Raw genomic sequence first — 6000 nt, 5'->3', positions numbered from 1 at the left:
CATGCACGACGCGTACCACCGCCGCGGGAAGGGGGGCGGGAGCACACCACTGCTGCCCGCGGGGGGAGGTGCTCGGGATGTACCATGCAGATCCGGCGCGGGGGGGATGACTGTACCACTGCGGGGCGGGGGTTGGGGGGGGCAGCGCTAGTTCCGTGGGGGGGGACCCGGCAGATTCTATGGACCAGAGCTACAGATGGGGGCTCAGTGCAGATGGGGCCAACAGGCCAGGCTTAGATATGGCCTGGGTCTGCAGCACAGGGATGTCGGCCGGTTGTAAATGCAGGCCGGGCCTAAATACAGACCGGGCCAACAGCCTGCACCCACAGATCCAGCCTAAATATGGACCAGGCCTAAATAAAGACCAGGACTCACTTTTCCTGATCTTTTCCCTGCCCTGATTTCTGGCTCCCAGCCTAGGGCTGCTTTTCCACACCTGCTCCTTCAGCTTGGTGCCCAGTTCTCCCAGTTCTCTCAGTCCTCATCCGCCGCAGGACACCCCCCGCACCCCCCGCTGTACCAGCATTGCTGCAAATGGGACCAGGGATTCCCGGGGTGCGGGAGCCGCCGAGGAGCTGGGGAGGTGCCAGGTTCCGGCTGGCACGCACGGTCCTCGTGCTGCAGCTCAGCCTCCCGCATGAAGAGCAGCCAGCACCAGATGTTCTGGTATCATTAGGCTCGGGGAAAAAAACACGGGAATTTAGAAAAAAAATTACTGCGGGAGCTGATTGGTATTCTGCATTTTGAGCCTATGAACATCCACCTTGAGTCACGTGCTTTGATTTATTTTTTTTCCTGCAACCAGAAATGCCAGGGAGAAATTTGCTGAGAAGAAAGTAAGTGAGATGACTCCAGGACCTCGGACTTGAAGAAAACATGGAGAAGTGTGAGACTGCCACAATATCTGACTTGCCGTTCGTGCAGTGGAGGGATCCCTGTCCCCTGGCATGACCTGGCTGAGTTTTAGGCACCTAATTTATATTTTACTCGGCCACGTAGGCTCCTTAAGTGGTTATAACCAACATGCAGAGCCCAACAAGACATGGGGAAAGGTGCTTCCTCCCACTCATCCCAGAATGAGAGAAATTATCCTCTAAAAGTTTGTGTTTGTCTTCATAAGTGACCCACACAGCACTGGCTGAGGCTGCATGAGCTGTGCGACCTCTAAGGCTGCAGATCAGAAAAAACTGTCTGGCCCGGCCTTAGATCTAGGACTTGATAGTGCCTATGGCTACAAAAGGAGAAGGAATAAATGTGTCTAGACAAGAGGCTTCTTGATTTAAGTTGTTTGGAGATTAATTGTGAAAAGAAATAGCTATCTCAGACACAACAAGCCTGCAGTGGAAAAAGAAAAAAAAATTATCCTGGTAAATAGACTCGGATAGGAGAAAGTTAATCAGCATCATAGATGTATTTATGCTTTAAGGTGATTAGCTCAGCTCCCTTCATTACCATGATAAGAGCAGTCTCTGTGCAAAGGGGTAATTCTGTAGATGTCTGCACTTTCATTTTGCAGAGGCAGCTGCCTGGGAGAATGGGATTATTCCTGGAGAGCGAGTGCTGAAACTCCTTGCTGATTCAACCGAACCAGGGCGTGGGGATTGTGCTCGCCTCATCTCCTTTCATACGGAAAGCGCTCGAGCGTAACAGCAACGCGGTCGGAATCTGCAAAGGCAGAACGGACAAACTCCTTACACGTGTGATTCCAGGGCTTCTGCTTCCCTGCTTGGAAAACAGCAGTTGGTTTATTTTTATTTTTTTTTTTGCACAAAAATTTTTAAAAGAAAAGCTGGGTAAATAATTTCCCATGATTGCTAGAGCGGCTGTGCCGTCGATGAGACCTACAGCCCTTCATGTTCCGGGTAATTGCAGGAATTAGCAGGGTGACACACGAAGAGAAGACACTTTCTCACTCCAAGTCCCCACCTCTTTGCCTGCACCCCAAAGCTGCTGGAGCACAGCCACCAGGACAGAATAGCTGAAGGAAAACGGTCTTTTTTCTTCAAAAATGTAGTTCTTGCTGAAAACTCCTCTGTGTAGGTCGTAGCACTGGGTTCCAGCTCTGGAGGAAACCCAAAGTTGTCTGATAAAATTGTAAAAATACCCACATTTAAGAAAAACAAAATGGTTGGGTATTTCATGATTTCATGGGTCTGTGATTGCTGTTTGTGCTATTTCTTGCCCGGCTTTTTTAAAAAGACCTTCCTTCCACCCTCACAGCTCACCTGGGGCTCTGTTATCCGTGAGTTAGAGTCAGCAAGAGATGAGCAAGTCCTGCGTGTGCGTGGGCTGCAAATGTGCGTGGGCAGCTGCCCCCAGCTTAAAGAGCCCCGGTAACGTCTGAGAGTGGAAAAAGGACGAGCAGGACTGGGAAAGCTGGGGCTGGTGGCACTGGTTGAATCCCAGCGTTATTCTCTTGCTCAGCCACGTACCACAAGGTGTCCCCAGCAGTTCGGGCATCGCTGCAGGGTTTGGAGGTGGCACTTCAGCATCTTTTTCTGGGCTGGGGCACGGCAGGGACCAGGCGCAAGGGCAATCCCTGGCCCTGCCCTCAGCAACAAAACGACTAGGTCTTCATCATTCGTCAGCTGAGATATTTAATTGCTGAGAACAATCAATTTTCATGAGGGCAAGCTGAAGCCAAGATATTTCTTGTTTTTCCTTGTCTTTATTTCCCTATGTTTTACAGTTCCTCCCTCATTTTTTTTCTAAACCAAGTAATTTTATAAATATTTTTAAAGCATCGGTCAGCAGGAATTAACTTCCAAAGTCCATCTTAGTGATTGCCAGTTAAAATGGGATGTTTCTATTTATTCGAAAGAACAAATTGTAAAAACATGTTTAGCCCCGATGTAGTTGCCCAGGCAGTCTGACCTCAGCTTCACAATATAGGTGAATGTTTAAGTCAACAATTTGGTGGGTGACAGGATGACATTGTTTCCTTTTTTTATTTTGCAAAATATGCTCTGGTCAGTTTGGCACTGTATCACTTCCAGAAGCATATGCTGTACATGCATAAACGCACGCTTATGTATATATGTAAATACTTGCAGACGTGCATTTACACCAATAGTAAGTACTATTAGCACACTGACAGCAAACCGCCCAAGATCCTCCTGCCCATGCAAAGGGCAGATGTGTGTGTCTCCTCAAGCTGTCCTCTCGCCTCACTTTGTCAAAGGGCTCTGAGTAATTGCTGAAGCGAGAGGAAGAACATATGTCATGATTTGCACTGTGCCACACCGCGCATAACCGCTGCCACTTGGAGAAAGGACTCGTAAAGACCTGGATTCATCTCACTTAACTGCGTTGTCAAAGGAGAGCGGCCAGGAGATGGTGCAGCCTGGCTGAGGGTGGGAGAACTTGTCCCCAGAGGCCCCTGGTGCTGGGGACACTGAGCAGCCCCATTCGGTGTCCTGCTCTCTCCTGGCTTATTAAGGCCTGTCTGCCATGATTTAGAAGAGGATTCCCAAATAAAAAATCTCAAAAATCAAGCTTTTCATATTTATGGGGGAAGAAAATAATTCCCAGATCTTTCAAGTGGTTCATGGATTACATAAAAATCAATGGATTTTATGGATTCTTAAATGATAAAAAAATCAACAAAATGGCAGCCGTATCATATTTTCCTGCTTTGGCTTTGCACCGACCACAACTTTGGTTCGTCCCCCGCTTAAAAACCAGGAGGGCTCAGCCATCCTGCTCAAAAGGCCTCTCCAGAACCTCCCTCCTCCAGCAACAGGAAACATCTTCAGGTTTGCCATGGAAATGCAATCCTGGCCAAGATGAGCCTTATTTGATCTCCTACCCATATTATCCTCTAACTTAAATAATTCCCCTTCCTCCCACCCTGAATGTATTTATGAAGAGTAATCATATCCCCTCTTAACCTTTGTTTTTCTAGGCTAAACAAGCCAAGCTCTCTTAATCTCCTCTCTTAAGATAGGTTCTCTGTTCTAATCACCCTGCCAGTCCTTCCTCACACCTGTTCAAGGATAAATTAATCTTTTATTTTTCCAAAGAGACTTCCTAGAATACACACAATACCCCACGTGAGGTCCTAGTGATGCTGGTACTAATATTCCCCTGAATCTACCAAATAAATGGTTTGTTGCATGAGCTTTTTGTACAGCAAATGAAAAATAGATAATCCATAAACCAATAACCATAACACAATCTCACTGAAGGAGATCACTGTTTTACCTGGAAGGGCATCCTGCTCCGCTGCAGTTGTGGGTCCTCATCCCTAGCAGGTCTTGATCAGTGATTTTCCATATTTTATTTACCCTGCATGAGCATCAGGACCTTGTGTTAAAGGAGGCACGGAGGGAAGTTTTGTCTGTTTCACTCAGCCTTTGCTCTGGCAAAACTCTCTTTGAAATCATGGCTGAAGGTTTGAACTGCGAAGATGCAGAGTCAAAGGACGAAAAGCGTTTTGCATTCGTCTCTTCTCTTTTCAAAATGATTTTCCGGTTTTACTTGGGGTTTAATTAAATTTCTGTGACCCAGTCGGGGAGTTCAGCCTTTCTTGATTAATACTCTTTTAGGTGGCTCTGATAAGAATTTAGCATCAACAATTGAACTAACAAGCCCCAGTGAACAGTTTATAGCAGGAGACTAATTCTATTAACACTTTGCAGTGTCAGGACTCTGCTTCGAGCGCGCAGCCAGGAGGAGTGATGGAGGAGAGGCAGCAAATGTAAAATTTGGCAACTAAATCACCAAGATTCAGCTTCTTTGTGGGCACTGCTCATCTGGAAACTCTTTTAGCTGACAACATCAGAATTTCACCTGTTCCTTTTTTTTTCCCTCCTGGCTGATACTGTGCGCTTCCTTGGCTACATGTGATAACGGCTGGGAATAAGGAGCGGAACTGAATGTTGGCGTTGATAAGAGAGATGAAAGAAAATGTGATGACATGATCCCGGGGCAGGTTCTCCGCAGTCAGCCCTGCCTGTGCTGGATGTGTGCAGGATGGTCAGGACAAAGATGCTTGTGCTGACAGCTGCAAATTAGAGTGTTGTGAGGAAAAAATTGAGGTTAACACTCTGCAGAAACATTTCTGTTACTTTTTTGGTGGTAACAGAAATATCTTGTGGGTCTGTTGTGCTGTTCAGCACTGAAGAAGCCGGGCTGATTCACAACTATTTTATCTCCCTTTCCCTCTCCTCCCTACCCTACCACAAAAATCTCACTCTGTGCTAAAACACAACCTGATGTCATTAAACCATAACGCGAAGTCTTGGCCGAGACATCAGAGTTGACCCACCTGTCCAGAGCCTCTCATCTCCAGGACCTTGGAGACCCAGTTTTGTATTCGGTTGCTTTGAGCTGACCCCAAACAAGTCTCCTTTGTGGGAGCCCACAGAAACCAGAAAGTCCTTTTACTTATTTGATGAAGCAGGCTAAAAAGTCAATTAAGTTATTTAGGCGATTTGATTACCCCCGTCAGTGTAGTCATTGGGGAGGATGAGCAGCATCTCGGCCCCTCACATCACACATCACCCCTGCTCAAACCCTACCCCTCTTCCCTTCTTTTGCATGACATGTGTTTGCTGTCCCTGGATGAAACCGATGATAAAACATACCAAGGGTGCACAGACACCCTCACTCGCTCCCCCCACACAAGTTCTGTTGCAGCATCACTGCAAATTGTGGTTGTCAGCAGGGGAGCCAGGCTCATCGGGGGGCTCCGTCCATCAGCAGGATCAAGAGGATGCACCTATCCAAGCCCTGATGCTCCCCAATATCACATCACAGCAGGGACCGAACTAATACCCATGTTCCCTCTCCTGAAAACATGAAGACCCACTGAGAAATCACAGATGAGGGAGGTTCTGACAACACTCCCCACCTCTCAGGACAAGAGGCGGTCGAAGCGTCGGTCCCCGAAGGCACCGGCTCTGGCGATGCTGCCGGGAGCCGTGTTGTGAGTGAACATCCTCCTGCCGTCATCTCCACAGCTGTTCAAAATGGCCCCGCACACAAAGAGCAGCGTCC

This window comes from Patagioenas fasciata, chromosome 16, assembly GCF_037038585.1.
Source record: "Patagioenas fasciata isolate bPatFas1 chromosome 16, bPatFas1.hap1, whole genome shotgun sequence".
In the NCBI taxonomy this organism is placed as follows: domain Eukaryota; kingdom Metazoa; phylum Chordata; class Aves; order Columbiformes; family Columbidae; genus Patagioenas; species Patagioenas fasciata.
The sequence above is the reverse complement of the archived record's forward strand: the minus strand, read 5'-3'. Positions refer to the sequence as shown.